Genomic DNA, 11,250 nt, shown 5'->3' on the forward strand with positions numbered 1-11,250 from the left:
CCTTGAAACACAGTGAGATCCTGTTTCAAAGTAAATAGTAAAAAAATAGGTCTGGGAGTGTAGCTCAGAGGTAGAATGCCCTTGGGTTCCATCCCCAGTACTAAATAAATAAATTGGTGTATTGTAGTTTTACATCTTAATGAGGTACAAGATGATAGAGGCATACATGCACACATCACTTATTTAGTTCTTCCCCAATTTTCACCTTATTCCATGCCCCTCCCTCCTTCTTATATTTGGCTTACTGATTGACTTTGGTAAGTTTATGACCATGTATCAGGTATATTAGAAAATTTTTCTCTTCCCCTCTCTTCCTCCCAGTTTGATAGCCTTATTTGCTCATTTACAGTTTCTCTTTCTTCATCTAGAGTTCCTCCTATGGCCCTATTGCCCCTAGTTTCCACATGTTGGGAAAAGCATTTGATTTCTTTTGTGACTCCCTAATGTCACTTAGCATAATATTCTCCAGTTCCATTCTTTTCCATGGAAATGATATAATTTTCTTCTTATAGCTAAGTAAAATCCCATTGTGTACATATCCCATAGTTCTCTAATCTCTTCATCAGTTGATGGACATCTTGGCTGGTTCCGTAGTTTGCAGTTGTGAATTGTGTGGCTATGAACATGCATTAGTTTGGTAGTTTTGTTTCCATTCTCTTGGGTTGATACCCAGAAGTAGTATTGCTGCGTCAGAGGATAGGTTAATTCCCATTCTTCTGAGGATCCTCCATACTGTTTTCCAAAGTGTCTATTAAGTTCACTTGCCCATTTTATGATTGTGTTGTTTTCTTAGCAGTATATTTATTGAGTTCTCTGTTTATTCTAGATATCAGGAGTAATTGGCAAAATTTTTCTCCCATTCTGCCAGCTCTTTTTTTGAGGTTCTTGAGTTTTCTTTGCTGTACAGAGATTTTCACTTTAATTCAATCCAATATGTTTATCCTTCATTTAATTTCTTGTGCCTTTGGGATCATGTTGAGAAAGTTTTTATCTGTGCCTATGTGTTGAAGTGTTGGCAGTATGCTCTGCTCAAGGAGCTGTAAGTTCTCTGATCCAATTTCCAAGTCTTTGATCCATTTTAAATTGACTCTTGTGTAGGGTAAGAAAGTGTTGTTTATTTTCATTTTGCTGTACATGGTTAACCAGTTTTGCCAACACAATTTGTTGATGGGGCTATCTTTTTCCACTGTGTGTTTTAGCTCCTTTGTCAAAAATCAATTGGCTGTAGGTGTGTGAATTTGTTTCTGAATCTTCTATTCTGCTCCATTGGTCTATATGTATGTTTTGTGCCAATACCCGGCTGTTTTATTATTATGACTTTATAGTTTAAAGTCAGGTATTATGCCACTTGCATGATGCCTCTTGCCTGATTCTTGTTTCTGAGAACTATTTCTGCTATTCTAGGTTTTTTTTGTTCCAAATGAATTTAAGGACTGATTTTTCTATGCCTGTGAGGAATGACCTTGGTCATTTAATGGGTATTGCATAAAATCTGTAGCTCACTTTTGGAAGAGTACCTATTTTGATAATATTTATTTTGACTATTTATTTTGATATTTTGATTTCCTAAGGTTTTTATTTCTTTTTTCAATGTTGTACAAATGTTCTTATAGAGGTCTTTTACCTTCTTGGTTAGATTTAATTCTAAGTATTTTATTTTTGTGGAATATTCTGAGTGGAAATGTTTGCTGGATTTCTTTTTCAGTTGACTTATGGTTGGCATACAGAAAAGCTTCTGATTTTTTAAGATTGATTCTTATACTGAGACATGTTGCTGAATTTGTTAATTAGTTCTATAAGCTTTTCAGTTGAGTTTCTTGGGTCTTCTAAGTATAGTATCAAATCATCTGCAAATAGTGATAGTTTCAGTCCTTCTCCACCTATTAGTACTCCTTTAATTTTGCCTTATTGCTCTGGCTAGAGTCTCAAGTACTGTATTGAAAAACAGTGGTGATAATGGTCATCTTTATATTGTTCCTGTTTTTAGGGAGATTTTCTTTTTGCAGTTTTTCTCTGTTTAATTTGATGTTTGCTTAGGCCTTTTGTATATTGCCTTTATTATGTTGAGGTATAGTCCCTCTATTCTGATTCTCTACATTGTTTTCAGCATAAATGGGTGTTTTTGTCAAGGGTTCTTTCAGTGTATATTAAAATGATCATGTGATTTTTGTTTTTGGTTCTGTTTATGTGATAACTTAAATGGATTGTGTTTTGTATATTGAATCAGCCTTGCATTTCAAATATATGCTGGTAGTTTTTTTTTTCTTGAGCTGTCAGTTTTTAGTTTTGGTATTAATGTGATATTGGCTTCATAGAATATATTTAGGAGAGTTTTGTTTCTTTCTATTTTATGAAATAGATTGAGGGGTATTGGGATCAGCTCTTCTATAAAGGTACTATCAAATTCACTCAGGAAGCCATCTGGTCCTGGGCTTTTGTTTGATGGTAGGCTCTTTATTGCTTTCTCAATATTTTTGATTACTATTGGTAGGTTTAAGTTTTTTATATCTTTTTGGTTCAGTTTGGGGAGGTTGTATGTGTCTAGAAAATCATCAGTTTCTTCTAGGCTTTCTGGTTTGTTGGAGTATAGTTTGTCAAAGTAGTTTCTGATAATCCTCTGGATTTCCATGCTTTGGTAGTAGTATCTCCTTTTTCATCTGATATTTTGATAATTTAGTGGCTTATCTATCTAGTTTATTTTTTTGAGATACCAGCTTTTGATTTTGTTGATTTTCTGTATTTTCTTTTATTCTTTACTTCATTGATTTCTGATCTGATTTTAATAATTTTCTTTCTTCTACTGGCTTTGGGGTTAGACTGTTCCTATTTTTCAAGGGATTTGAAGTGTGTCATTAGGTTATTTATTTGGTGATTTTCTGTTCTTATTTGGGCACTCAGTGGTATGAATTTCCCTCTTAATTCTGCCTTCAAGGCGTACCAGAGCTTTTGACATGTTGTGTCTTTGGGTCTTTATTTTCATTTGTTTCTAGGAGTTTCTTAATTTCACCCCTTACTTCTTTAATGACCCATTCCTCATTCAGCAGTGTGGTGTTTAGTCTTCATGTGTTTATGTGGTTGTTATTCTGGGTCTTCTTATAATTGATACATAGTTTCATTGCACTGTGGTCTCAAAAGACACAGGGAAGTGTGTTTCATTTTTTGAATTTGACAGTGCTTACTTTGTGTCTCAGGATGTGGTCTATTTTGAAAAAGGTTTCATGATCATCTGACAAAAATGTGAATTTGATTGTATGTGGAATATTCTACATGTGTCTAATAGGTCCATTTGGTTTATTATGTATGTCTGAGGCATTTTTACTGACCTTTTTCTAGAAGATGGGTCTAGTGATGTGAGAGGAGTGTTGAAGTCTCCCAGTATTATTGTATTGGAATCTATGTGTGACTTAATGGCACAAAGAGTTTGTTTTATGAAAGTTGCTGAACCTGTTTGGAGAATTAATATTGACTATTCTTATTTCCTCTTGCTGGATTATTTCTTTTACCATTTAAAATTGACCTGCTCTGCCTCTTCTGATAAGCTTGGGCTTTAAGTCTAATTTTTCTAATTTCATACTTGCTATTTTTGCTTGTCTTCAAGATCCTGTTGCATGGATTACCTTACTCCAGGCTCTCATCTTTAGTTTGTGAGTATCCTTACTTGTAAGGTATGCTTCTTGGAGGCATAGAGAGATTATGTTTTTTTTTTTTTTTTGGTGGTACTGGCATTCCTGGAAGCCCTTCTACCTCCGGGCTACACTCCCAGACCTATTTTTTATTTTTGGAAACAGGGTCTCTTAAGCCAGTGCGGCTGGCTTCGAACCTGCGCGATCTTCCTGTCTCCACCTCCCAAGCACGGGGATTACAAGCGTGCGCCACCACGCCTGGCCCTAGATTATGGTTTTTAATACATCTTGCCACTTTATATATCTTAATGGGCATTTTAGGCCATTTATATTCAACATAATTATTGAGAGATGATTTTTATTACTAAAATTTTGAGATTTAATTTCTGGTTTTGGTAGTGTTTGTTCTTCTTGCTTAGTTATTTGCATTGGTGCTTTCACTTCAATTATTTCATCCTTTATTATTTAGTGTTTCTTTTGAATTCTGTTGAGGGTGTCATATTCTTTATTTTTCCTTTATTTATTTCTGATTTCCTCTAAGTTCTTTTTGGAAATTCTGTATTATTTCTATTATTAAAGTATTTATTTGTCTTGGTGACCTCTGGAATTCTGTGTTGTATGGTTCTGTTATTGTGGGGTTGTTGGAGCTCATTATATTTTGATATTCTTCCTTCTCATGATTTTAGGTTTCTTAAGTTTGTAACTACATTGCTTTTGATAGCTTTCTCTCACTCTGTAGGTGTCAGCTGGCATATACAAGGGCAAGTTGTGTTGTATTCAATGGTGAAATTTGAGTGAGGATGAAGGTGCTCAAGTAGTAAATGCAAGAATAGAATAAAGTGGCAGATAGGACTAAGAAGAATGAGAGTTTGAGTGTAGTAAGGTAATATACTGTAGAGATAGATATTGAGTGTATAGGAAAGTTTCATAGAGTATTTATGTATAGAGATATTATATGGATTTAATACATGACAAAGGAAAGAAAAAAGGAACATAGAAAAAAGAGTAGATATAAAAGGGGGAAGAAGCTTGTAAAAGAGGTAGGGAAGAGAGGAAATAAGCAAGCACACAAACATACAAAGAGACAAAAATTAAACAACAACACAAAAACAAAACAACTTTACAAATATATTAGTATAGAGAAGACTTGACCTCTGAAGTCCTCCTGGGTCTGTATGGATCTTTCAGCCATTTAAAGTTCACTTTCTATATTAGGTTCTCAAGCATGTTCCAAGACCTCTCATTTGCTCTCTAACATATAGCAATGCTGTCAGTTTGGGGTCCCACTTTTTGGTTTCTTTCAATGATTGTGACCTTGGCTGTCTGTGTCTCTGAGCTCTCCACACGGCCTGTCCCTGAGTTTCTCTCTGTCTAGGCAGGCTGTTAGTTTCCCTGGGGCTGTATTCAGTGTAAGCACATGTCTCCACTCATTCCACAGAACCTGAGCCTGCATCTTTCCCCACCTACATAGGTGGCAGATGCCACTGGGACCAGACTAAATGTAAACATAGGAATCCACATTCTCCTCAGATAGTGCTGGATTGTTCTGACTTCTCCCAGTTACCATTATTGGATGGTCTGCGGTGATCTTTGGAGATCCTACTATGGTGTTGTGCCCTGAAGACTGTAGGCAGTTTTGCCAATTAGCACTGGGGGTTGTTCTGATAATTTGTACCTGTGGTGTATCCAACAGCAAACTCCATCCACACCTTCACCAGGGTGAACCACAAAGTCTAAGACCTTGTGAGTCGATTGCTTACAACAAGAGTTCCTGTAGCTGTGCTAGGTGGTCTCCATTGGGGATGGCTAGTTACTTATGGTATTGTTGAGTGCCACTCTGGATATCTGGAAGACTATGTGAGCTCAGCACTGCTGCCACAGGTTCTAGCTGGAAGTCCAGGCAGTAGGATCTCTGTGGAGTGTGAATTGAGAAGCTGGTTGCTTACAATTCTTGTGAGCTATGACAGCTTACTTCACATCAAGTCATTGGCTTTTTTCTGGGGGTCTCTGAAGGCTGAAGAGTCAACAGTTCTGCATGGTTGGTGCTGCACAGCTGCACCAGCTTTCCAAGGGGAGCTGAGCAGGATATTTTTCTGTCCCTTGTTTTATCTTCTGACTTTGTTGCTATCACCTTTCAGTTTTGTGTTGCTTTGTTCAATATTTTTCTATTCTCTTGTCAAGACACGTTTTAGGGGAATAGAGACAGAGTGTCATTATGACTGAGTTGTACTACTTCCTTGAGTTGCCATCTTCCAAGAAGTCAGCTTATCTTATGTCTTTATATAATTAATAATTTAAAAGTACTTTCAAGTACATCATTTTATATAATATTTGAGTTAGAATATATTATCCCTATATTATATATAAGTACTTTGAAGATTAATGAGGATAGATGATTTTTTTAAATTAGAGAACCAATCACTGAAAGAGCTGAAACTGGAGGCCAATTAATTTTAAACCAAATTTTATATTATTCTACTTTTATTAATGAGCTTACATGTCATGTATTAAGCATTATCATTGTAATTTTGTCATCTTTAATCTATCCCAAATATCTGTCACATAAATTTAATATGACAATGACTAGAAATTGAATATTTTTTATTTTATTTATATTTAAGTATTGGATTATCATAATTTCTGGATAATCAGATCATTTAATATGATTTTTTGATTGTGGATGTCATAGAAGCCAAAAGATATGCAGGTAACATTGAACAGAGGATTTTTGACAGAGGGATCTGTTATTTCCTAAAGCATCAACTGTGATTATTGGTTTGGGGGATTCTGAGAAAATACTAACAAAAATTTCTTTGATGAGTCAAGAAGATTTTATAGTTTTCTGTTTTTTATCAGTATAATGTTACAGAGAACTCTTAGTAGAATTTCATTTGCATTTTCCCATTTAATAATCTGCTAAGGTTTAAAGTAATATTACTTTTGTATAGGTTGAGAATCTGAGTATGAGAGAGTTTAAGTAAATTTTACAAGCTTTCACATCTAGGAAACATTAAAATGTGAATTTAATATCACTATGTTGGAGTATGAGGAGTGGGCAGAAGTAGTTTCAGGCCTACATGGTATTTCAAAGAGAATAAAGATAAGTAACCATAATCATTGAACAAGTATCATAAACTGGAAAACAACATCTTTGGAGTTCAATGAATATGCATAACAAACATTAGCAGGGATTAATAAATTACAAGGTAGTATTTTAAAGCTCAGTGGAAAGCCTGTAGTTAGGTCAGTCAGAATGCTTGACTGAATTCATGCAAACAAGTCCATTTCAACAAAGATGATTTGAGTGGTGGAGATATAACTGGCATTGCCCAAATGGAACTTTTCATTATCACTTAAAGAGTTCATAACATTGAACTCACAAAAACAGAGTTTAGGTGCTTTCTCAATTTTCTAAAAAAGCTTAATTCCTAACTTGATATCCCAGATACATGGCAGGAAAACTAAATCTCCAACAAATGTAAGAAGGATTTGAATTTGACTACAAACCTAGCAAAATTCTTATATTTTAATACCTTCATCAATCAATGCAAATATGCCATGTTTTTTTCTTAAAACAGAGACCTTATACAGTCTATGGGAAGACAAATATGTTATTATTTCCAAATGATCAATCTGTTTCCAAAACCATTTATTTCATTCTTCTTCAGTTTAAAACATTGATGTTCTTTACCATCCAGTGTTCTCACTTGTTGAGTTTTGTGGTTGACCTTGGAAGATTGCTGTCACTCTAGCATTGGAAACAGCTTGATTTTGTCTAATTAGAATGATAAAGAAACCTACTTTACCAGCATGCTCTAAAGAATAAGGTGGAACCTTAGGAAATGCTGAGATAATGGCTGGAATTTGTTTAGGTATGACTGTTGGTATGCCAAATGATCACTGCAGTAGTCCTCCCTTCCCATCAACTTTCATATGAAGATGAAATTATCATTTCATGCACAACATTTCTTTTTGTGGGCCAACATTTTTTTTTAATTTTTATTAAGTAAAAAATAATACTTTTCTAGTATGTAAATGGTAAGAAATCATAGAATTAGAAATAAAAAATATTTTTGTTCTTGTTCCAATGCTGCTTTTACGCCATTGTAAATTGAGTTATATGAGATCTCAATTCTTCATGTTGTTTTTTTTTAAAGTGGTAATACTAATTCAGTACTACTTTCTCAAGATGCTTTTGAGAAGTAATAATGTATATTTAAATAGTCTGTAATCTGCAGTGCAGTATAAACCAAACTTAATATATTAAGTTTTTCCCAGATGCATTAGAGCCATTCATCCATTTATAATTTTTTTCTTTAATTCCAGGTACAAGTTGAAAAACAAAAGTGCCAGAAAACAACGAAAAGATCTCTTGAAAACCACTGAATGCTAAGGAGATCTGATGTGTCCACAGAGTAGAAAAGATAGACATGTTTTCACATAATTTCAAGCAATGATTTTTTTTCCTTTCTGTAACCTTTGATGTCCATCCACTAACATAGTTATTAAATAAATAAATTGTGAAAACAAATCTTTCAGTGAAAAAAACAGAATATACATTTGAAGCTTAAGGCATTAAATATTGCAGACCAGATTCCTCTCATAAAAATAAAAAAACTAATTTGTGCCATAAATACTTGTCTGACCATCAAATAATAAAGATCTTATTAAAATTTGAAGTTGAATACAGTGTCTAAGCAGACTTTTGATCCATATTTAAAGTTGAAAATTATGAGAATAATCATAGGAAATTATTAAATACAGTAACAGTCATCACTCAGATGATGCAGTTACTGCTATGAGTCTTTATTTAAAGGATAAATCTTTTTTTTTTTTTTTTTGGGTGGTGGTACTGGAGTTCCTGGAAACCCTTATACCCTTCTACCTCTGGGCTACACTCCCAGACTTATTTACACACATATATATTTAATTTTTTTTTTTAATTTGGAAACAAGGTCTCCTAAGCCAGCAAGGCGGACTTTGAACCTGCACGATTCTCCTGTCTCTGCCTCCCAAGTGCGGGGATTATATGTGTGCACCACCACGCCTGGCAAAGGGTAAGTCTTTTAAAGCACACTTACATTGCCTGTCACATATGAGTTCAATGTTTCATAAATTTGTGACACAACGTGGAAATATAATAATAAATCAATTGGAGTTGAACAATTTGTAAGTTGAGTTTTCTTCCCATTATCGGTGGTGAATACTGGGAAAACTGTATCATCTTGAGAGTCACATCAGGGAGTAACCAGATAGAAAAGTACTTAGAGGTACTGAATTCAGCATGACCATAAGTTTTAGGCTTTGTGTGCTCCAGAAAGGTCTAGTTATGTTAATAGTGTCATGAGTTATCTTTACGATAGGCCTACCTCTTAACTTGCCTGCATGAGCTGCAGATGGGACAAAGCAGAAAACACAAGATAAACATGGACACTAGAAGCAAAGAGATGCCAAGGAATATCTTGTTGCTAAATTCAGGAACTACAAATACTAAAAGCTGTTTTTTCACTTTAAGACAAAATTTATGAACTATAAACCATTTGACATTGCCCACAACTTCTCAATGACCAATGCTGTCTCTCCTCCCTTGAAAACAGTGAGTTTGAGAAACATACTATTCATTTGTTCATGTGTGAAGGCTCAGGTAGAAATTTACAAAATCTTTTTTGTGCACGTACTATTTTGAGATTCATCCATTTTATTGTGTGAATTGATAGCTCTTAAATTTTTTTCTGAATAGAAAGTAATTAATTATATGAATACGGCATAATTCATTTTTTCATTCTCCTGTTGACGAGCATTTTGATTATTTCTAGGTTTCAGCAATTACGAATAAGGGTCTTATTGAGAAAGTTTTTATCTGTGCCTATGTGTTGCATGTTGTACCTATGCCCTCTTCAAGAAGCCTTAAGATCTCTGGTCTAATTTCCAAAGTCTTTGATTCATCTTGAATTACTCTTTTGCACTGTGAGAAATGGGGTTTATTTCCATTTTTATGAATATATGGCTAACCAGTTTTGCCAACACTATTTGTTGAACAGGCTTTTTTTCCAATGTATGTCTTTGGTCCCTTTGTCAAAAATCAGTTAGTTGTAAGTGTGAGAAATTATTTCAGAATCTTCTGTTCTGGTCCATTGGTCTATGTATCTATTTTTGTGCCAGTACCATGCTGTTTTTTTTTTTATTACTATGGCTTTGCAGTATAGTTTAAAGTCAGGTATTGTGATTCCTCTTGCATGGTTTTCGTTGCTGAGAACTACTTGGCTATTCTGGGGTTTTTGCTGTCCCAAGACCCCAAAAGCTGAAGAGCTCTGTACAGCAAAGGAAACTATCAAGAACCTTAACCAAGATCCAACAGAATGGGAAAAGATTTTGCCAAGTACTCCTCTGATAGAGGACTAATACCTAGAATTATAAATAATATCTAGATAGAGAACTCAAGAAACTCAGCACTAAGAAAACAAATAACTCAATCAAAAAATGTACAAAGGAACTAAATAGGCACTTTACAAAAAAAGAAATTCAAATGGCCATCAAATGCATGAAAAAAATGCTCAAAAATATTAGCAATCAGTGAGATGCAAATCAAAACTACCCTGAGATTTCACCTAACTCCAACTAGAATGGCAATCATTCAAAACACAAACAACAACAAATGCTGGCAAGGATGTGGAGAAGTGGGAACTCTAAAACATTGTAGGTGGGATTGAAAATTAGTGCAACCACTTTGGAAAATGGTATGGAGGATCTTCAGAAGAATGAAAATAAATTTACTATATGATACAGCAATACCACTTCTGGGTATCTACCCAAAAGAAAGGAAAACAAACTACCAAACTAATGCAAGTGTATCTATGTTTATAGCTACACAATTCACAATTGTCAAACTATGGGGCCAGCCAAGATGTCCATCAACAGATGAATGGGTTACAAAACTGTGAGATATGTACACAATGGAGTTTTCATTAGCCATAAAGAAAAACACAATTACATCATTGACAGGGAAATAGATGGAACTGGAGATCATTATCTAAGTGAGATTACTCAGTTACAAAAAATAAAAAATCAGATGCTCTCCCTAATATGCAAAAGCTAGAGAGAAGATGGGTCATAAGAGGAACTCTAGATAAAAAAGAAAATACTAAAAATGAGCAAATTAGGTGACCTGAGGAGATGGGAGGGGGAAAGAGGGAAATTCTCTAATGTTCATTATGTACATTAACAAACATATCAAAGTCAATCACTAAGCCAAACATGAGAAGGAGGAAGGTAGAGGGAATGGGCTTGGAACTGGGTAAGGAATAATTGGGTGATGTGTGTATGTCTGCCTCCACCATCTTGTGTTTCATTAAGATTTATGATTACAATGTACCAAAAAAGAATAAGGGTGATATAAACATGATTATAAATTAGTTTTAATGCTTACACATTAATTTTTTGTATATAAACTTAGTAACAGAATTCCAAAGTCGTGTGATTCTATTATTGTAATAGAAAATATCAGTTTGTGTAGGTGATTTTGATAAATACACACATTAGCTGATAATATATGTCAAATTAATTATGCTTTTCCCTGGGAACAGTATTTTAAGATTGAGGAATTAATGAGACAGTAAGAAATAGGGCA

This window comes from Muscardinus avellanarius (assembly GCF_963383645.1).
Source record: "Muscardinus avellanarius genome assembly, chromosome: 4".
In the NCBI taxonomy this organism is placed as follows: domain Eukaryota; kingdom Metazoa; phylum Chordata; class Mammalia; order Rodentia; family Gliridae; genus Muscardinus; species Muscardinus avellanarius.